At 48.4% G+C, this 22,672-nt stretch overlaps 1 protein-coding gene across 2 annotated transcripts in view; it reads right to left on the bottom strand.

Moving 5' to 3' along the window:
* The window catches only part of Traf3ip2 (TRAF3 interacting protein 2), a 42,582-nt gene extending 41,774 nt beyond the window's left edge, over positions 1-808 (bottom strand). For both annotated transcript variants that reach the window (XM_057762657.1, XM_057762658.1), the window contains exon 1: positions 629-808. The gene's annotated coding sequence lies outside the window, so the exon portion shown is untranslated. The remainder of the gene's footprint in view (positions 1-628) is intronic.
* Positions 809-22,672: the final 21,864 nt, after the last annotated feature.

The raw sequence follows: 22,672 nt of genomic DNA, 5'->3' as shown, positions 1-22,672 counted from the left end.
ACTCCTGTGTCCCCCCCCCAGCACAGTCCAGACCAAGCAAAAGCCTGGCTAAAGGGAATGGAGGAGGGTGGGGGCGAGGGTGTCGAGCACTTCCTGACCCAAGAATGTGATGTTGATTTTCTTTCTTTTTTTTTTCCCCCAGCATAAAAGCAGGATAGGGAAAAACTGGGAGTTGGCCTTCCCGCTTTGTCACTGACGCGTCTGGGGCTGGAAGCCAATTACTTAATCCTTGCTACCATGGCTCCCTCCTCGGAGAAACAGTTTTGATTTGTTTAAAAGACAGGTTCTTGCCACGTAGCCCAGGCTAGCTCTGTGCTCACTCTGTAGCTTGATTTCTTGAAACCCGAGGAGACACTTGGAGTAGCTTGGTAGTGTCCTGTGTTCCTCTCATTAAAGAGTTAACCTCTGCTCGGCCTGCCTGAAACACTAAACCAGAGGCACATTCTTAGTGGAGCTCCGTCGCACTCTCAGCTCAAAGCTGGTCTCCAGATGAACAAGGTAAAGGTGGGGAGACCAGGGCAGGCGGAGGAAAGTGAGGCCGGAACATTCTGGTAAAGGAGAAAGCAGGGGACTGGAAAGCCCGTCAGTGGTTAAAGAGGTCAAAGCAGGCACCAGTGAGATCACTCACCTACGATGGCCACAGACAGACAGGCCCGGGGGGTGGTCGCTGACTCTGCTCTGGGGCTCCACCTCGGGCCGGCGGCTCACACCTCCCTCGCCCTCTCCAGGTCCAGGTAAGTGGTAGGGCAGGCAGTGAAGCAGGAAGTGGATGCTGTATGCAAATCTCTACGGGGAGGAAGCCTCTGCTCCGCCGGCTCCCCATGGGCAGTGAATCAACCGCTGAGAAGTCTCTTTATTTCTTAAAACAGAAACCTCCTTCATTTACCAGAGAGAGTCAGCAACCAATTAGGCGGCGTCCTGATTTTACCACCCAGATAAGAAACTGTGAGGAATGCCCCGGCCTCGGGGGTTACTGCGGTGCCTGAGAAGGTGTCTCGGGGAGACTGAATCATTAGCAGCTTCACACGAGGAGACTAGGACCTTATAATGGGAAGGGATACGGAGCAAGAGTTTTTTTACGGTGTCCTTTAGCTCTCTAAAACAGATCTGCTGCCCATAACTAAGGAGCTATTATTCTGTGCCTACAGCCTTGTGCAGAAGTACACGCACACACACACACACACACACACACACACACACACACTCCGCTTCTCATTCCACGATCTTAAGTTTATTTTTCATTTCCCCTTGTTTACTCAGTGGCGTACAGAATTTATTCCACAAAGGGGGATACTAGAGGCAGGATGATACCGCAGCCTGTGAGCCGGTAATATAAATCCAAGTGATTGCCGGTGATGTAAATCCAAGTGATTTGCAATGCATTGGAGGGTGATGGGAGCCAGTCTAGGTGTGAACCCAGCCTTGTCACCAGCCAGCAGGGCTCTCCGCTGCCTCCCAGATGCTGGACTTGCTCACCTGTAGGTGTCTCAGACTGAACCAGTCCTTGAAACGGACTCTCTTCCCCACCATCTCGGAGGAGACAAAGTCCTAGAAGGTCCTGAGCCAGGTTATAGCAGGTCTACCCAGGTAGTACCTTTGAAGCAGGTTACTCCACACTTTATAAGCAAAGAGAATGTGGCTTGTTTTTAAAACATTATGATCAAGGTGGTATACATTGTGGTGTGTTTCTACAATGGAGTGCTATGGAGATGTTAAAACAATAAATGGCTGGATTTGTTATTTCTACGAATTAACATGGAAAAGAACCTCTGAGAAATTAGTTAATGAAACATTATTTTTGACAATATATATGATGACACGCACACGTATAGATGTTGACATATCTAGGGCTTTGCCCATGACCTTGTAGACGATCACTCCATACACGCTGAATGATCAAGTCAGAAATGCCTGGAGCCAGATCTGGTAGGCAGCGCAGACCTGTTATTCTCATATTTATTACCTCGACCTTGAATTTTCTTTTCTTTTTTACTTTTTTCTTTTGTCTTTTCCTTTTCTTTCAAGATAGCTGTTCCTCTGTGTAGCAGCTCTGGCTGTTGTGGAACTCGCTCTGTAGGCCAGGCTGGCCTTGAACTCACAGAGATCCGCCTGCCTCTGCCTCCCAAGTGCTGGGATTAAAGGCGTGTGCCGCCACCGCCTGGCTTCAGTCTTGAATTTTCTGCTTCGAAAATGATTATCAGATCTTTTGAGAGGACTGGGGAAAACAACTTCTTTGTGGAATGACTGAAACCAGGATAATTGTGGGGGAGGGGCAGCTACCAATGCTAGGGGAACTGAAAAGGAGAGAAGAATGCCATGGGAGGAGAGAATAACGGGGAGTCCTTAAATGGGCTGGGTAGAGTCTCCGAGGTGCTTCCGGAAAGTTCTGCCTTTGGAACCCTTTCCATGAGGAGAGTCAAGACAGCCTTTTCTTCCAGTTCTCCACGAAATGAGAGCTGTGTGGCGTGAGAGCCTGTGGGACACACACCGGATGCTGACGCTCTGCCTGCAGTTACTCAGCTCGCTCCTCTCTATACTCATGAGCTTGGGGAATGGGATAATAGCTCCTCACTCAGAGCTCTGCGGGGGCCCTTCTGGAAAGCAGCCCGTGGATGTAAACTGTTTATACAGCATCTCTCTGACTAAGAAACTCTGTCTGAGCATGGCTGCTGAGGTTTGACTGAAATACGGATGACCAAGGGCATGCCTGAGGTCTGGGACATAGACACCTCCCGTTCCCCGATGCTTCCCACTACCATCCAGATACTCTTATGTAGCCCCACAGAGAGCAGTTCTTCCCTGAGGACCTTTGTCCACTTTTAATCATGAGAACAGTCCTGTGAGGTGCAGTGACTGTCATTCCCCCTGTACCTTCGAGGAACACAAGGCTCAGAGACATCTAGCAGCTTCTTGAAGGACACATAGCTAATTTGTGGAACAGTCAAACTCAGAGCTGTCTCTTTCCTTCCTCAGCTGCTCAGCTCTGGCCTCCGTTTCCGACATGTTTGAGTGAAGCATAAGCAGTTTACTTTACACAACTCTTGACAATGCTCAAGAGAAGGAAGGAAGCCATAAGTTGGTGGGGCCATGACTGTGTCAGTCATGTTGGGTCCAAGTTTACACATGAATTGTTTCTGTCAAAGAAGAAAATATCAAATCATGGAGTCAAGATATAGGCCAACTATTCTTTCCTAGAAAAAGTCCTAAGGGAAGGATTTATATTGGCCAGGTTTTAGGGGTTTCTGTGTCTTTGTCAATTAGGGTGTGTCTTGGTTGCATCTCTATTGTTGTGAGAAGATACCATTACCATGGCAATGGAGAAAAGAAAGTTCTTAACTTGGGCTTACTGTTTCAGAGGGTTAGAATCCATGATGGTGGAGCAAAGTCATGTTGGCAGGAACATCTGAGAGCTTACCTCCTCATGAGTAGGTAGAAAGCAGAGAAACAGTGAAGGGGGGGTGGGGTACAAGTCTTTTGAAACTTCAAAGCCCACCCCCCAAGGGACAAACCTCCTCCAACAAGGCCATACTTCTTAAGCATTCCCAAATAGTTCCATGACTGTAGTCAGATTTTTCTGTTCCTTCCATCAGCTCCCAAATAATGACACAGAGACTTATTAATTATGAAAGTTTGGCCGATAGCTTAGGCTTATTCTTAGCTCAGTCTTATAACTTAAATTAACCCATCTCAGCACTATGGGACAATGGTCTGTACCCTGTTAATTGTATTTTAATAAAATACTGATTGGCCAATAGACAGGCAAAAAGTATAGGTGGGGCGATGAGAACAGGAGAATTCTGGGAAGAGGAAAGAGTCAGTCTGCAGTCATCACTGAACTGCAGGAAGCAAGATGAAAGGGCCTCACTGATACAAGATATTGAGCTACATGGCTAACAGAGACAAGAATTATGGGTTAATATAAGTTACAAGAATTAATAAGAAACCTGAACTAATAGGCCAATCAGTTTGTAATTAATGTAGACCTCTGTGTGATCCATTGGGACTTAATGGCTGCAGGACTGGGAGGGACAGAAACTCCTGGCAACAAATGGCTCCCAATGTGGGGACAATGGTCTATATCCTGTCAACTGTATTTAATAAATGCTGATTGGCCAGTGGCCAGGCAGGAAGTATAGGCAGGACGATGAGAACAAGAGAATTCTGGGAAAAGAAAAGATTCAGTCTGCAGTTGTCATTCAGCCACAGAGGAAACAAGATGAGAGGGCCTCACTGATATAAGGTACCAAGCCACGTGGCTAACATAAACAAGAATTATGGGCTAATGTAAGATGTGAGGATTAGTTAATAAGAAGCCTGAGCTAATAGGTCAACTAGTTTATAATTAAAGTAGACCTCTGTGTGTTTCTTTGGGACTGAACGGCTGCAGGACTGGGCGAGACAGAAACCTCTGTCAACACATCTCTGTTGTAATAGGAGGAGCGGCAGGGCTGCGTCCCCGGCACCCAGCCGCCCACATGGCTAGCTTATGCCCCTAAATAATTACACGGAAACTGTATTCTTTTAAACATTGTCTAGCCCATTAGTTTTAGTCTCTTATTGGCTAGCTCTTACATATTGATCTAACCCATTTTTAATATTTTGTGTAGTACCACGAGCTGGCTTACCAGGAAAGATCTTAACCTGCGTCTGTCTGGAGTGGGAGAATCATGGCGACTCCTGACTCGGCTTTTTTCTCCCAGCATTCTGTCTGTTTACTCCACCCACCTAACTCTGTTGTAATAAGAGTGGCGGGGCTGCGTCCCACCATTCGGCTAGCTTTACACCCGAAATAATTACATGGAAACTGTATTTTTTTAATCACTGTCTGGCCCATTAGCTCCAGTCTCTTATTGGCTAGCTCTTATATATTGATCTAACCCATTTTTAATATTTTGTGTAGTACCATGAGCTGGTTTATTAGGAAAGATCTTAACCTGCGTCTGTCTGGAGTGGGAGAATCATGGCGACTCCTGACTCAGCTTCTTTCTCCCAGCATTCTGTTCTGTCTACTCCGCCTACCTAATTTTCTGTCCTATTAAAGGGGCCAAGACAGTTTCTTTATTACTTAACCAATGAAACAACAGATAGAAAGATGACCCACCTCCATCACATCTCTATTAATCTATGTGCTTTTCTGAGGATCATCTACCTCCTCTATGTACTATCCATCCTGCTTTCCTGGTTCCTCTGTGTATCCACCTTTCTTCTTCCCAGGGTCCTCTCTGTCCCTCAAATCTTGCCTAGCTCTTGGCTGTTCAGCTCTTTATTAAACCAATCTGAATGACACATTTTCACAGTGTACAAAAAAATTATTCCACAGCACATGACTGGGAACTAAGTATTCAAAAATTCAACCATATGAACCTACCAGGAACCATTCTCATTTAAACCACCACAGGGTTGCTGTAACAGAGTACAAGAGAGTGGGTGGCTTATACCATAAACCTTTATTGCTTAAAAGTTCTCAGGCTAGAAGTCCAAATCAAGCCACTAGAAGATTGTGTGTGGGTGGAAAGCCTGCTTCCTGACTCATGTGTAGCCTTCTTGACCCGTCCTCATACGGTAGAGGAGCACTGAAATGCTCTCTGGTCCCTTTACAGGGCTACTAGTCCCATCCGCAAGATCTTGCTGTGACAACGTAGTTGCCTCTCAAAGGCCCTCTTTCCTAGTGCCGTTATATGAAGTATGTGTAAGATTTCAGCACATGAATTTGAGGGATAATGAACATAGAATGTTGTTTATAACACTTGGTAATTTTGCACACAATCAGATAAAGGCAGTTTCCTTTACTCCTACAAAACTAAACCAAATCATGGCACCTAGTGCTCAAGGGGAAAGAAAGGACTAATTTTTGTGACAGAACTGATTTTTCCATTTTTAAATCTCCAACTACAATCATGAGAAGGTTGAGGGAACTATCTGGGTCTACCACATATAAAGGGAGATAGCTGCCATCATGCTGTCCTCTGAGAATGGCCCTTGTTCAAAGAGTCCTGAGCATCAGTCAAGGGCTGAATGACTCCCCACAGAAGAGTGGCCATTCCTCCAGTATCTGTCCTGCTCTGGACGTTCACCCTGTTCTCCTTCAGTCAGCACTGGTCTTAGTCCTGACACACAGTGGGTGCTGGACACATAAGCAGAAACATCTCAACACTTTCTTGGGTCTCCTTCAGATGGACAGGTGTAGCAATGCAGCATTCCAACTGATTAGTCATTAGACAAGGCTGAGAGTCCACTGCATCAGAGTTTCTTCATTGCACAGTGAGTCTCTCCACTGCACGCAAGTCTCTCCACTGCACATGAGTCTCTCCAATGCACGCTGAGTGCCTCCACTGCACACTGAGTCTCTCCAATGCACGCTGAGTGCCTCCACTGCATTCTGAGTGCCTCCACTGCATGATGAGTGCCTCCACTGCACACTGAGTCTCTCCAATACACACAAGACTCTCACTGCATGCGGAGTCTCTCTACTGCACACAGGTCTCTCCACTGCACATGAGTCTCTCGACTGCATGCTGAATCTTTCCCAGTAAGCCACGACCTCGTGGTGACATACAGATTATTAGAAATGGGTTGAATCAAGATGTGAGAGTTAGCCAATAAGAGGCTAGAACTAATGGGACAGACAGTAATTTAATTAATATAATTTTGGTGTGGTCATTTATGGAGCAAGCTAGCCGGGCGGGGTGGAACAAAGGGCCCGCTCTCTTTTACTACACATGAGAGTCCCTCCACTGCACGAGAATCCCTCCACTGCATGCTGAGTCTCTCCACTGCACACTGAGTCTCTCCACTGCATGAGAGTTCCTCCACTGCATGCTGAGTCTCTCCACTGCACACTGAGTTTCTCCACTGCATGAGAGTTCCTCCACTGCATGCTGAGTCTCTCCACTGCACACTGAGTTTCTCCATTGCATGAGAGTTCCTCCACTGCATGCTGAGTCTCTCCACTGCACACTGAGTTTCTCCACTGCACGAGAGTTCCTCCACTGCATGCTGTCTCTCCAATGCATGCTGAGCCTCTCCACTGCACGAGAATCCCTCCACTGCATGCTGAGTCTCTCCACTGCACACTGAGTTTCTCCACTGCACGAGAGTTCCTCCACTGCACACTGAGTTTCTCCACTGCACGAGAGTTCCTCCACTGCATGCTGTCTCTCCAATGCATGCTGAGCCTCTCCACTGCACGAGAATCCCTCCACTGCATGCTGAGTCTCTCCACTGCACACTGAGTTTCTCCACTGCACGAGAGTTCCTCCACTGCACACTGAGTTTCTCCACTGCACGAGAGTTCCTCCACTGCATGCTGTCTCTCCAATGCATGCTGAGCCTCTCCACTGCACGAGAATCCCTCCACTGCATGCTGAGTCTCTCCACTGCACACTGAGTTTCTCCACTGCACGAGAGTTCCTCCACTGCATGCTGAGCCTCTCCACTGCACGAGAATCCCTCCACTGCATGCTGAGTCTCTCCACTGCACACTGAGTCTCTCCACTGCACGAGAGTTCCTCCACTGCACACTGAGTCTCTTCACTGCATGCTGAATCTCTACCTGGCCCTGGTTCTGGTTGCTACCTGTCTAGGTGACTCTTTTCTTTAGATGACATCCTCTTCAGGATTGTTTCCTGCCCTGTTGGCAGACTGGATCAGGGCCTTCAGAACCTAACGGAGGTCTTGGTATCACAAACACAAAGCAGAAGGGGAGTCTCATCCTTTCTCCCTAAGAGGTCTGCATGATTTGAATGTGCCTTTCCTCAAGTCACATCCTGAGACTGGACTGTCAGAGAGTGTTAGGAAATGAGAGATTTGAGGGCAGAGCTCTCGTGAATGAGACTGGTGACCTAAAAGAAGTGTGCCTCTTTAACCCTGTCACTATCTGAAGAAGACAGAGAAGGTGCTACCCACGAGGGAGAGGCCCTTGGCAAGACATGAGATCTACTGGGACCTTATTCTTGAATTTCCTGCCTCCCGAACTCTGATAAAGAAATGTCTGTTGCCGGGCGGTGGTGGCGCACGCCTTTAATCCCAGCACTCGGGAGGCAGAGGCAGGCGGATCTCTGTGAGTTCGAGACCAGCCTGGTCTACAAGAGCTAGTTCCAGGACAGGCTCCAAAACCACAGAGAAACCCTGTCTCGAAAAACCAAAAAAAAAAAAAAAAAAAAAGAAATGTCTGTTGTTTATAAATTTTTCAGTATAGAATAGCCCCCTTTAACCCACAAAAGCTACATACCAAATTCATAAATCCTGAAACCACAGAACACCAAGCCCTGTAAATACTGTTTTTTTCCTATGCATACATATCTATGATTGTTTAATTTATAAACTTGACACGGTAAGTAAGAGATTAACAATGGTGAATAATAAAATAGAAGTTGTAACTCTATATTGTCATAAAATTATCAACATTGCTACTTTCATTCTTTGGTGTCATTGTCACACAAAACGAAGATGGCTCGATTTGACGGCTTGACCGTCCCCATATTCCTCCCCACCACCTCTGCGCTCCCGGATCTGCCACAAGAGAGAAGGTGAGCAGCTGCTGAGAGCTCCCGCTGACATGCTTCTCCTCTGTGACGGGTTCTCCACTGCGATGGGTTCTCCGCTGTGACGGGTTCTCCGCTGTGCCGGGTTCTCCACTGTGATGGGTTCTCCGCTGTAACAGAATCTCCGCTGTGACGGGTTCTCCGCTGTAACAGAATCTCCGCTGTGACGGGTTCTCCGCTGTGACGGGTTCTCCGCTGTGCCGGGTTCTCCACTGTGATGGGTTTTCCCCTAAATAACCCTCCCCTCTCTAAGCTGCTCCTGCCAGTATTTTTTTTTTTTTTTTTTGCACAGTGTCAAGAAAAGTCATCCACATACTTGACCCACTACACCACAAGAATCTGATATCTAGGCTACTACGTGATGAATGGGTGTGTTGAACATTCAGCAAGGGATGCTGGATGAAGGGAGGAGTCACCGGGGTCAGGCCTTTGAGAGTTACAACGGTCTCCGTATTCCTCCCCACCACCTCTGTGCTCCAGGATTTGCCACAAGAGAGAAGGTGAGCAGCTTCTCTCTTGTAGATGGGACAGGCAGACCAGCACCTCACCAGATTATTTAGATGAGGCACAGTTGTAATTTTTAAAATTACATTTATTTGTTTTGTTTATGTGTGAACCTGTGGGAAACACACATGTACCATAGCATGTATGCAGAGATCAAAGGACAACACTTAGGAGCTGGTACTGCCTTTTTTCCATCTGGATCCTGGGGCTCAAACTTGGGTCTTCAGGCTTGGCAGCAAGCTCCTTTCCCACTGAGCCTTCTCACAAGCCCCTGATGCACAATTTAAAATGGGAAAATCGTTCATTTCTGGAAATTTCCATTTTATACTTTCAGTCTATATTCGATGCACATAACTGCGGGTGACTGAATCTCAGGTAAGAGGGATTGCTGTAATTTGTTCCAGATGCAAGTACACATGAAGATGAGCCTCCATCCCCTACAAAGTTCAAATTCTTCATCTCCTTCTCCTACTATGGGGATATTGGGGCCAGCAGGCTTGTCAAGGTACAAAATGGCCTGTTAAAGCACTACCCAAGGTCACGGGTGCCTTTACCAAACATTGAAGGGGAGCATTCTAAAAGCCAAAGATTGCCTGCTCTCGGGTGGCTTCCTGTGGTTTCTTGGAGCTAAAGTTTGGGGCAGTGTCTCTTGAGTAAACTCCACACATAAGGCTTCCACTCAGTGGGACAGTGCTCGCCCAGCTCTGGAGACGGTCCTCGTCCATGCCAGCACCAAGAACAGATGGAGGTTTCGGAAGCTGATTAAGCACTAGCCCATTCTAAGTACTTTGCCTGCCTTTCACATGGGAGTGTAAGACCCTTGCAAGGTGGGCTCTAGAAGCAGGCTCCGGCGGTGGGTTCTCTGTAATGAAGTCAAGAAGGGGATTCTAGAGAGCAGCTCTCCAGAAGAAAATAGCCAAGAGGTCCCAGGTTCTGCTTGCTAAGTAGGCAGAATATAGGTGGGAGGGTCAGACGAGGGAAGCATATTGGAAAAGAGGAAGAAAGAGGGAGAGCAAATGGCATGGAGCCCAGTAGAGGAGGAGGCAGGGCAGCGAGGCAGCAAGGGCTGTGGTGGACTGTAGTGGGAGCTGCCGGCTGTGCTCCTGCCGCCCCAGCTCCTGGTCGCCTGGCTAGCTTATGCCCCAAAATAACAACACACAAACTGTATTCTTTTAAACACTGCTTGGCCCATTAGCTCTAGCCCTTACTGGCTAATTCTCATATCCCAATCAACCCATCTCTAATAATCTGTGTAGCACCAGTCTTACCGGGAAAGATTCAGCATGTCTGACCTGGTGGCTTGCTTCATCGTGTCTGCCTGGGGAGCAGCTGCATGGTATCTGAGCTCATTTCCTCTTCCTCCCAGCATTCTGTTCTGTTTACTCCACCCACCTATGTTCTAACCTATGAGGGCCAAACAGTTTCTTTATTTTTTAACCAATGACCTTCCTCCATCAGTGGACAAGCTTGACATAAGAGAGCAGGGGCAGTGAGGATCTCTGCCACCTTTTGGTGTGTGGTCCATTGTGCAAGTCCTGGCCTCCAGCCCTGTACTTTTCCCCGGCTTCAGTAGTTAGAGTCACACAATTGCTCAGCTTCTGGATATGCCCACAGGTAGCTTTATTTAGTACACATAAATCGTTAAGATGAAGCTTGGCACAGTGACATAGGCCTACAATCCTAGCACCTGGGAGGTGCAGGCAAGAGGATCAGGAGTTCAAGGCTAGCCTTGGCTCCATGGTGAACTCAAGGCCAGCCTGGGCTACATGAGATGTTGGCCCAGAAAACAACAACAACAACTACAATGACAAGACCCCACAATTAAAAATAATAAATAATAGTGTGGTTACTTGTCGAAACTTGGAATTCTTGTACACACCTGTTGGAGAAGTAAAATGGCATAGTGCTATAGGCTATAGCACACTCGTTTCTGAAGTTACCCTATGATCCGCCATTGTGTGTGTGTGTGTGTGTGTGTGTGTCCAGAGAAACTGGGAATTAAAGTTTGGGCAGGCATCCACACCCTTGTATTTATAGCAGTGCCATTACAATTAGTAATGTGGTGCATAGTGTTGAATATTGATGAGACTTCAAATGGAATGAGGATGCAACGCTGGCTATAACATACATGAACCAGAGAACACCTGCTCGGTACTATAAGCCAGTCACACAAGGACACATGTTGTGTGACCTGCTTACATGAGGTGCCTAGAGTAGTCTTTTCAGATAAAAAGAGCTTTGGAGACATATGGCAGTGGTGATGGTCACACAACACGAAAATGACCCTCGTGCTATGAACTACACTCTTGAACATGGCCAGTTAGAGAATTTCCTTAGGTGTACTTCACCACTATGAAAAAAGAAATCCTAAAGCAGCCTTCAAGGCAGGCTCTGCGGCTCTCAGCAGGGAGCTTAGTGGCTTGCTGAGCTATACATCAAAATCCCAGCCCACTCCCTGTGTGCCACCATCTCCTCGGCACCTAGCTGGACAGTTCCCACTCAGGAAGACTCCCAGGACGCCTGACATGCTCCAGAGCCACAGAGATTGGGCTTGGGGAGCCCTGATCTTTCTTTGCTGTGCCCTTCCTCCAATACTTGATTTTTTTCTGGTGTTCATAATTCCTCCTCCACCCTTCCCTCATTGAAATTTGCCATGTGGGGGAGGGGGCCCCTGATCACTCATTTATACAAATCCATGGTGTGAATTTGAATCAATGGACTGCCTCTCCAAGGGGTGCTTGCTTTTTAAGCCTCATCACCTTCTATGAAATGAAAGGTTTTTTTCCTACTGAAGGACTTTCAGACATCAGGGAGCGAGAGGGGAGGGATCAGAGGGGAGCAGTGGCTGGAAGGGCAGCCATAACCAGAGAAATGCCGTTAAATGGCAGAAGCTTTAGGCCGGCGTTAGAGGGAGGTGTGTTTAATGGAAGGCTGATCTGCAGGGCTCCACGGAGATGTGAAGTATAAGGCAGGGTGTGGGGGGGCGGGGCTAAGTGGGCAGGCAGTTTACATTAAACCCTCCCGATTGAACAAACCCTGTCTCCCAGTCCCACACGCCGGACTCTGGTTTGTCATCAGAACTATTCACACCCAGGAGAAAGAATGCAGGGGGCTGATTTCCTTAGGGTATCATTTTCCTGACAGCTCTCCATTCCTGCACTCTGCTTGTTGCATTGTAAAACTCCAAGCAGCTGGACTTGGCAGCTGTACATCTCTGTCCACAGAGCCTGAGCAATGTTTTTTTTTTCAATGCACGGTTGGTAGAGAATGTCATGCAGCATGTAAGGCGGATCATGTGTACATACGTGCGTGCATGTCTTCTAGGTGCTTCTGAGTCAACAGTAGTCCCAGGGGTAGGAGCAACACTGTGTAAATGGCATCTAGGTTCAGAGCTTGGATCTGACACAGGCTTCCTGGTTAAGACCATAGACCATCTCCTGACTGCACACGACCTTGGAAAGTTTAACATTGCCATTCTTGTTTCTTACTCTGTGCAAGGGGTAGGAAATGAGGTGTCTGTGTCATGGGTTACCACAATGCATCAGCCTGACTGTCACCTGACTATGGGATCTGGGGCTTCTTCCTAGCTCAGAGGGGCAAGGTAGCCTGAAGGACCGCCAAATCTCTCATGCCCTCATTGCCAGCACAGACTTTACATGTGTACCCAGAAGCCCTTGAGTCTGGTATGAGAGTAAACGAAATGCCCTGTGTGCTTTGTCTGGTGTTTTGCCCAATAAAGATTAGCTACTGTCACCCTAATAAATATTAAATAAGTGCACAGCTCAGCCAGCATACCTGAATCTGATCTGAGTCAATACCGTAGGAGAAACAACTCAACTCACGAGAGTGGATAATACTAAAATATTCATGCATAGCAATGAGATGAATTTTTATGCTAATCATTGACTAAGGGTTTCTTGAATGTCAGAGAATTTAACACCAACCAGAGACATCCATGCGGATGAGGATACGGCTGAGGAGAAGCCAGTTGTGGGCGTGCTGGGGCGCTTGGTTGAGGCCTCCTAAGAGACAGGAACTTCCTCCTGGTCAAAAGAACTGAATCCCAGAATCCGAGTTCTCTCTGGCCCCAGGTGGAGAACTGGCAGTGTACACTGTCCAAAGCATTACTATTGTCTTCTCACTTAAGACTGAGTCCAGTTGGGCTTGTCAATCCCCTTAGGAAAGCTGATTCACCTGAAAAGATGCTGGAGAGGGGGGAATAATTCTCCCCTCAATGTGATAATGTATGTGTATATCCCCCCCCCCATTTCAGCTGTTTGCAGAACTTCACTGCCAAAACTGCCTGCTCTCTTCAGTTCTAATTCCAAAAATATAACCCCCACCCTACCTCATCTCTTCTTTGGATACCGGCCAAATTCTTATCATATTTTCCTTGTCTCTGAATACTCTCCCTCTTCCTTCAGCCCCTCACACCCAGCTGCTTACCACCCTCCTGTGCTGAACCTGCCTGCTGTCTTGAACCCTGACTCCAAAGGCATGCCATTCTCTCTCTATCTCCCTTCTCCAAGAAGTTGCCAGTCATTTCTTCTCCGCCTCCCTCCTCTCTGTCCTCCATCTCCCTCCTCCATCTCCCTCTTCCATGAAGCTGTCAGCCATTCCCTCCTCCATTTCCCTCCTCCAGGAAGCTGTGATTCCCTCTCCATCTCCTTACCCAAGGCAACTGTCAGTCATTCCTTCTCCATCTCCCTCCTCCATCCCCCTCCTCCATCTCCCTCCTTCAGGAAGCTATCAGTCATTCCCTCTCCATCCCCCTCCTCCATCTCCCTCCTCCATCTCCCTCCTCCACCCCCTCCTCCATCTCCCTCTTCCACCCCCGCCTCCATCCCCCTCCTCCATCTCCCTCCTCCACCCCCCTCCTCCATCTCCCTCTTCCACCCCCGCCTCCATCCCCCTCCTCCATCTCCCTCCTTCAGGAAGCTATCAGTCATTCCCTCCTCCATCTCCCTCCTCCACCCCCTCCTCCATCTCCCTCCTCCACCCCCGCCTCCATCCCCCTCCTCCATCTCCCTCCTTCAGGAAGCTATCAGTCATTCCTTCTCTATCTCCCTCCTCCAAGCAGCTGTAAAGGTTTATAGCTTGCTGGCCCTGTGGTTTACTCTCGAGCTCCAATAAAATAGTCCTTAAGCTTCCCACTGAGTCTATTTGAAATTATTTTATTAATGAGACCAAGAATCCACAAAGGGAAACCCGAGTTCCCCTTTGGCCTCTCCTTGGCTCTGCTCTGCCTTGCCTAGGGGTCCCTCTGGGGACAAACTGATCTTGGAGATCACAACACTTGAAACCTTGAGTTTCAGCAGAGTCGTCCTCACTCTCTAAGCTTGGTGCCTGGAGACGGATGCCTTCCTAGAAGAAGAAAAATTGTGTATTCCATTAATTTAAGAGATTTTCCTCTCTCAGCTCTGCTTTCTTGGCAGGCTGCATGGAGAAGTAAGAGTAAACACAGCTCGTGGAGCTGTCTAAAAAGAGACGTTCTTAGAATTGCAGCTTACGTAGAGAGGCCAGAAAGATTATACTGAGACAGAGACAGACAGAGACAGAGAGAACAACAGAGTCAGAGACAAAAAGAGAGACACACAAAGAGGGAGAGAGACAGAGACAGAAAGAGACAGAGACAAGGAGAGACACAGAGGGGGAAGAGAGACAGAGACAGAAAGAGACAGAGACAAGGAGAGACACAGAGGGGGGAGAGAGACAGAGACAGAAAGAGACAGAGACAAGGAGAGACACAGAGGGGGGAGAGAGACAGAAAGACAGAGACACATAAAAACAAAAAGAAAGACAGAGACAAAGAAAAAGAAACAGAGTCAAAGAGAGACACACACACACACACACACACAGAGAGACACAGAGAGAGAGACAGAGAGAGACAGAGAGAGACAGAGAGAGGGTGCGCGAGACACAGAGACAAAGAGAGAAACAGAGACAGACATAGAGACCGGCAGACAAAGATGAAGAGGGACAGCGGCAGAGACAGAGATACAGTAACAGACAGAGATGGAGAGAAACTGCACTTCTACATTGTGTGTGCCCCCCACCCCAAGCTCCTCCTATAGCTGCCCCACCCCAGGGAAACTGGCCCGTGGGCAAAGGCCCCTGCTCCTTGTGAGAGTTAACCCAGAGACTAAGGAAATAACTCAGAGGCTGCCTTGTGGGCCTGAGGATCAGACTTTGATCTCCAGGACCCATGTTTTTTTTTGTTTTGTTTGTTTGTTTTTTTAAAATTCAGGCTTTGTGGTTCATGGTTGCAATTCCAGCACTGGAGAAATGGAGACAGAAGTTCCCTGAGGCATTCTAGCTGGTTAGCCTGGCTTACTTGGCAATTTCAGGTCAGTGAGACTGTCTCAGAAACAGTGGTGGACAGTACTCAAGCAATGACAGTTGAGATTGTCCTCTGACCACTAAGTGACACACACACACACACACACACACACACACACACACTCAAGCTCTTTTTGTTCAGTCCAGTTCGGTCCTTCCAGAAACACTTCAGAACCCTTCTGCATTTGTCGCTCATTTTCTTTTGGTTTGGACTCAAGAGAAGCCTGTGTAATGTGCTTCCCCATTTAGTGAGAATAGGCCCAGGGGTTCACACCATGCTCTTCTGATCTCTGGGAAAAGCCTTCACGGGCCCCCTTGTTACTTGAAGATGTGCCAACCAATCCCCCACCCTATGCTCACCTGGGCCCTCTTAGAAGGCAGGGTGACTGGCCTTCACCAGGAGGCCAACAGCTGGACCCCAATACCCAGTCTTGACTCCTGCCGCAGTCATAGAACAGTTAGTAGGGTTAACCACTACCTGGAAGAAAGACTGTTCTTTCAGCCTCGGGAAGGCATGATCACGTGTCCTGAGACTTGAGAAGTGGCGTGTGGGGCTCTGGGGTCCTTCCTAAACCACAGGCTAGAACCCGAATGGAATGGTGGTGGGACCGCAACATCCCAGGAAGGATGGACCGAGATGGAAGGCAACTAGGTCCCTGAAAATACCAGAACTTACAATCCTTCCGTCACATTATCCAACCTCCTGCTTGACTGTGACTTAGTTGTCTGACTGGGGTTTTCCCAGGAGGATGAATCTCTGCTGTTCTCTCCCTTCCTTCGCCCCGCTCAAGGGTGTATATAGCCCTTCTCTCATCCTTCAGTCGCTTCAGCCAAGGCCAGTGCGGGCTAAGGCAATCCTGTGAACTAAGAATCTGATGTTTGGTGCGAACAGAGTCACCATCCAGAACTGGGCTCAAGGAAAGAGCTGGACATCCAAAATGGGATATCACTTACCTCAGGCTCAAGTCTGTATGTGCAGGATGGGATGAGGTTCAGATGAAGACTCCGTCTGCTGCTGTCTCCTTCCCCCCTCCTTCATATGAGCGCCACCCGACACACGAGGATTTTATGTGTGAACACCCTGGCTCAGCTCATGCTATTCTATCTATCTATCTATCTATCTATCTATCTATCTATCTATCTATCTATCATCTATCTATCTATCTATCTATCTATCTATCTATCTATCTATCTATACAGGCTCTCACTATGTAGTCCTGAATGGCTAATCCTCACTCTGTAGATTAGGCTGATTCACACACATAGAGCTCCACCTGCCTCTGCCTCCATAGTAATGGAATTAGTTTTTGATTTCTCCGTAGAGCCACCCTTCCCAGCCTTGGTTAATGTTTAGGGTCTGCCCTGCCTGCCTTGGAAGAGTCTTGCACATTCTGGACTCCCCATGATCTTACCAGGGGATGGAAAAGTCCAGTGTGAATGAGTGTCAGAGGCCCCAGGAGATGGAAAAGTCCAGTGTGAATGAGTGTCAGAGGCCCCAGGAAATGGAAAAGTCCAGTGTGAATGGGTGTCAGAGGCCCCAGGAGATGGAAAAGCCCAGTGTGAATGGGTGTCAGAGGCCCCCGGGAGATGAGAAAGTCCAGTGTGAATAGGTGTCAGAGGCCCCAGTGTGAATAGGTGTCAGAGGCCCAAGGGGTTAGAAAAGCCCAGTGTGAACAGGTGTCAGAGGCCCCAACCAGTGCTAATGACTGCTTATAGGTAGGATCTTGAAAGTTCAGTCCATAGGTATTTTGTCTGTTTTTGAGTAGGGTTTTTGCTTCTTTGTTTCTTTGTTATTTTAGGCAGGTTCTCATTATGTAGCTTTGGCTGGTGTAGAACCTGCTATGCAGACTGTGTTGGCCTGAAACTCAGAGATCCTCCTGTTTCTGCCTCCCTAGAGCTGGGATTAAAGGCATGTGCCACCACACCTGAAAGGGGTTTTGTTTTGCCAAGGGTAATCTCGAGCTCGCTAAGTAGCCAAGAACAATCTTGATTTCCTGATCCTACCTCCCAAGTGCAGGGATTATAGGTAAATTTCACCACATTGTTTTGACCTTGCCCATCTTTAACATCATACTGGTTGTCTGACGTGAGCTATGGGAGAAGTATTTACACCATGGAGATTGGCATACACTGAAAATCAGTCATTCCCTCTGAAGAGCCAGACATCCATGGATAGATAGCTCACCCTGTGGCCAAAAAAAAAAAAAAAAAAAAAAAAAAAAAAAAAGCAGAACCCACTGAGGCAACAGTTCTCCCATCGGAATATTGGGGGGTCTCTAATCTTTGCAGGAAGCAGAGTGACAAACCCTGCCCATCACCTACTACATCCAGAATTCAGGAATGTGCATGCAGTGACTTATTTTCTTTATTGATTGTCCTTTCTTGTTATGTTAGCAAAGACTGAGACCCTGGGAAAAGGTCCTGGGCTGAGTGCCCATGTGGGGTGAGAACAAGGCAGGGCAGGCTGAAGGGGACCTGCCAAGCCAGCATCTGCCTCATCCTTTCTTGTCCCAGGCTGAGAGCTCAGACCCTGGGCACGCTGGATCATAGTGGTCAGTGCTGTGCACGTCCATGAGCAGGCTAGTAGAGCACCCGGTTCTACCTGCAAGTCCTCTTCAAGTCTTGAGTTAGGACACTCCTGCTTGGATAGAGGGAGACCTAAGCAGAAGCACCCCAACTGAGGTCACAGAGCCAGGTACATCTTGACATCCTGTGCTGATTCTTGTAGGGAACCTCGGGGTCGGCTCAGGACCCCCAGTACCAAGTTCTCGGCACAACGGAGATTTATTTGCCCCAGAGTGACGAAACTGAGGGAATAAGAGACAAAGACAGGAGATAGAGGGTGAGGGAGAAGGGGAAGGGAACGGGGGAGAAGGGGAAGAGATATTTGTTCTGGGGGGGGTGTCTGCCTCCGGATAGAGAGGAGACAGACGAGGCCCACAGAAAAAATACAGGTAAAAGGGGAAACCCTGTGTTAGGATGAGGTGTTTAATTTTAATTGGGCATGTTAATAAGGTGAGCCAAAGGGGGCTTTTGATTGTTGGACTTTAATACTTCGATAGCTGGACCTTGGTAGTCCGCCTCGAGAGGAAGAAGTGGCCACATAAGGGAATAGACCTTGGTGGCTAGTTTTAGGAATGTAGTCTAACAGTTTTTAGCAAGGCAGAGAGAATGGGGGAAAAGGACAAGATCTACTAGACCCATGCTCGCTGTGCTCAGGCCTGCTGGAGACCCTTCAATTCCAGCCTCACTAAGTCCACATCCTACGGTCAGTCTCTGCCCTGCATCCGAGACAACCCTGCCCTGGGAGAGCCCTGTTTGCCGGATATAGTGCTCCGTGAAGGGAGGCTAGATATAATTTTAGCTGTCTGGGTGACTCCCAGGGCCCTGACAGCCACACAACGCTGTCTGGCTGTCCATCGCCAAACTTGTCTCATAGACCGAGTACTGACTGTGGCCTGCTGGACAATCTGCAAGCAGAGGTTTTCTGCCCAGCGCGTGACTTGGCATTTTCCCTCAGATGCAACAGCCAGCGGTTGCACGTTACTGTGCAAAGGCCTGATGTTCTCTGCACACCTAGAAAGCTCCTAATCTTTCTCCCTCTCTGTAGTGACTCTAAGAGGCCACAGCCCCCACCTCACTCTGGAGAATTCTTGAAGCGTTCCTGTTCTGAATTCCCGTTCATACAAAACAAGGATGCAGCTCACCCGCACCCCCTACTCCCAACCCCTACCCCAGTTTAGATGGCTGCTCCCTGCATCACTGTTCCTGCCAGTCTTCCTAAAGGCCAAAGGCCACCATCGCAATTCTGTCATATATTACAGATTTTAGCTGGATGTTCCTAGGGGCAGTAGAGGGGCATCTCAGGTCCCAGAGGGGGAAGTAAATGATTTGGAATGGACAGTGTGGTGTCAGGAGTCAGTCTGGTGTCCTCGCCTAAGTGAGGATCTCTATGGTCAGCTTTCACTCCCGGTGTTGCCTCTCCAGAGCCCTCTCCTTTCAGGGTCTCCAACCCGCATCTCAGCACCACATAAGGAAGGCAAGATTCTTGCAGATTTATCAGCTAATGTTATCCAATGCCTTTCCTTGGCTTGATGGCAATGCCCTCTCAACTACTTCTGACTCTTTTCACAACCAACCAGGTCCCATAAAGACATAGTGGTTCCATAGGCAGCCACCTACCACCAAGATCAACCCTATCTCCCTGCTTTATTTATATGGAGTGACTGGCAAAATAAATAAATAGAAATCAGGAAACAGTTTGGTAGCTCCATTTCTGAGTTTAGCCCCGAGACTTGGAAGCAGGTATTTGAACAGTGATTTGTGTGCGCGCCCATGTTCAAGGCAGCATCAGTCTCAATAGCCCAGCAGCACCAAGACAGAAATATCTACCAGAAGATGGGCAAGCAGAATTAGGCACATGCATACAATGGACTAGACCTTTAAGAAGAGTTGCATTCTGACTCAGGTAACAGCACAGAAGAGCCTTTAAATGATGATGCAGGGTTGGAGAGACAGCTCAGTGGCTAAAGGTGTTTGTTGTGCAAGCAGATCCCACCACGGAAGGAGAGACCCCCTCAAAGTCACCCTCTGACCTCTACACATACACTGTGGTACATGTGTACATGTGTACCTGCATACGCATGCATGCTTACACAGAGAGGGGGGAGGGGAGAGAATAATAAATACCAGCTTCCCAGATACAGAAAGGTGAAATAGTTGTTCCTAGGAGTTGAGGAGAAAAGGGAGATGGGGAACTTACCGATAATGGACTATTTAAACTCTAGTAACGGATCATGACATAGGCTGCACCACACAGTATGGCCGTTCTCATACCACTGAACAAAGCAAAACCAAACCAATAATGATTGTGCTGTGTATACTTTTTATCACAACCTAGGCACACCTCATGAGGAGTTTGAGGCCCTTTATCCTTTACCTTTGCAGGCAAGCTGCCTCCCCACACCCATCCTCAGGGACCCCAGGAGGAGGGCAGGTGAAGACAGCAGGCCAGCACAGAGGCACTGCTGTGGCACAGCTGTGCAGGGCGGCAGAAGGGGGCCTCTCCTTGGGACTCAGTGTCAATGCTTGCTCACAGGTAAGCACCCCCACCTCGTTAAAGACCCCAAATGTTTTGCTGTCTTCGGCTTTCCCCTGTCTTTTGACGGAGTGCGAGCCGGCGCTCTCCTTGGGATTGTTCTTCACAACAAGCAGCAAGCAATTAATTGCAGCAGTTGAAATTTATTGTGTGCTTGCCTTAACTCAAAGCCAGCCTCGGCTGGGTGTTTATTTTTTACCGTCGATACATTGCACACAGCAGCCCGAGGCATCTGAATTTAGGGCACACACCCCATTGTGCAGTGAGCGTCCCTGCTGCCGCCTTCCCCTGGCCTGACCCCCTGAAATCCACAGAGCTCGGAGATGGGCGAATTCTTGATTGCTGGCCTATAGAAACAGTTGGGAGCAGAGGACGCTTTGGGTTTTCTGCCTGGTGCACGTGGCTGGTGACTCAATTCATTTCAGGAGGCCCAGTCAATAAATCCTTAGTAACCTGCCAGCACAGACCACCCCTTCGGCCTGGCTGTCACAGAAACCACCAGAATCTGAGGCTCTGTTTCAGAACGAGCAGGAAGTACTCTGGCCTGTATCCTCTTCCGGCCCACACAGATGCCAAGGGGCAGCTCCCAGCCCCGCCTCCTGCCTCATCCCACGTGGCCTCACCCTATTTCCCATCCCAGAAAGTGACTGTCTAGAGAGGACTGTGCATGCTGGTGCCGAGCAAGGCAGAACAAAGGCCCGTGTGCTCATCGAGTGCCATTTGGACTGCATGACAATTTCAGAGCGCAAATGGAAAAGGAAAAAAAAAAAGAGGAAAAAAAAAGGCTTGAAATCTATAGCTGGCTTTTATCAAACCAGAACTTGTAGGTCTTGCCTGACAATCAGCCAGCAGCTCCAACCCACGAGGGACACTTCTCACGCGCAGCTTCTGGCTAGCTATTAGCTCCCAGCAGCCTTCTGACCCTTTGTGCAGGGAAGTAACAGCTGGCAGCTGGCAAGGGGGCTGGCAGAGTGGGCAGCTTTTGCGTCTCTGGGAGCGGATGTAAGATTGGCAGGAAAGGAGGCATTTAAAATATGACGATTATAAGCATTTTCCACCCGCCTCTCTTTATTATGCGTTTGGATTCTGGCTCTGATTGCTAAAATGTATTGTATGCGGAGAAGCTTTGATGATGACCCTGCCTTGACAAGCCCCCCCCCCTTTAACCATAGATATCCCAGCTTTTTCTGTGACTAACGCCAGCCTAGATGATGATGGATTCTTTGAGTGTTTCCTGTTCAGCTCTCTTTCAAACTGTTCTTAGGAGCAAAGATGATGGAAGAATGGCCGTGAGACCGAGCTCAGGTGTGGGCTGGTGACTCACTGAAACAGAGTTAGCTCACTTGACCCTGTTGGGCAAGGCCTTGGGTGGTATCATAGCACTAGGGAGAAATGGATTTGGGGATGGAGTGGAGTGTGAATGGATTAACTGCCAGTAGAACGGATAAAGATCAATTTAGCCTGTTCTCTTTCTTGTATGTGCCAACCAGCTCTCCATCTTGGATCAGAAAGGGTGGGGGTGGGAGCATGCAGTGGGAAGGCCTAGTAAATGGCAAGCCGAGCAGAATGAGGGGACAATCCCCCTCAGGAGAGTGGAAGGACTTTTGTGACAGCTTCCATGTGACTCATACTTCCAAGGATCTGTCCAGCGATGGCGAGGGCATTGTTTGTGTAACCTCACATAAGGAGGACTGGCCGTCAGGAATCAGTGGCTGTGAGGGAAGGAAGAGGGGACATTTGACTTCTGCATAAACTATTCTTCACTATGCAGATGCACTGATACAAAGATTTTGAGTTGGAAGTGACAGCTGTCATCTTGATCCTATTCCAGCCCTGCATCAGAAACACACAGGCTTTCCTGTGTTCAAAAGCCCCCAGAGAAAGACAGCATTAGTCGTCCCTTAATGGGGACACTTCCTGGGCTGAAAGCCCACGGACCTGAAGTTTCCTTGCAGCCAGAAGTGGACAGTGCCGTTTCTGGAGGAGCTACTGTATACTGAGGGACTCACTGGCCTTGCTCAGTGGAACTCAGTGTCTTATGTGGCAGCGCGCTTTGATGTGTGGTAAGAAATAAAGCAACAAAGGCAAATGTGCTGAGCTTATCAAAGACAATGGCTGCCACCAAAGAAACCATCTTCCTTCTCTTGTTGGTGCCATTATGCTGACCCCGGGGCACCAAAGATACTTC

Source organism: Chionomys nivalis, chromosome 2 (assembly GCF_950005125.1).
Source record: "Chionomys nivalis chromosome 2, mChiNiv1.1, whole genome shotgun sequence".
Taxonomy (NCBI): Eukaryota; Metazoa; Chordata; class Mammalia; order Rodentia; family Cricetidae; genus Chionomys; species Chionomys nivalis.
The sequence above is the reverse complement of the archived record's forward strand: the minus strand, read 5'-3'. Positions and strand labels throughout refer to the sequence as shown.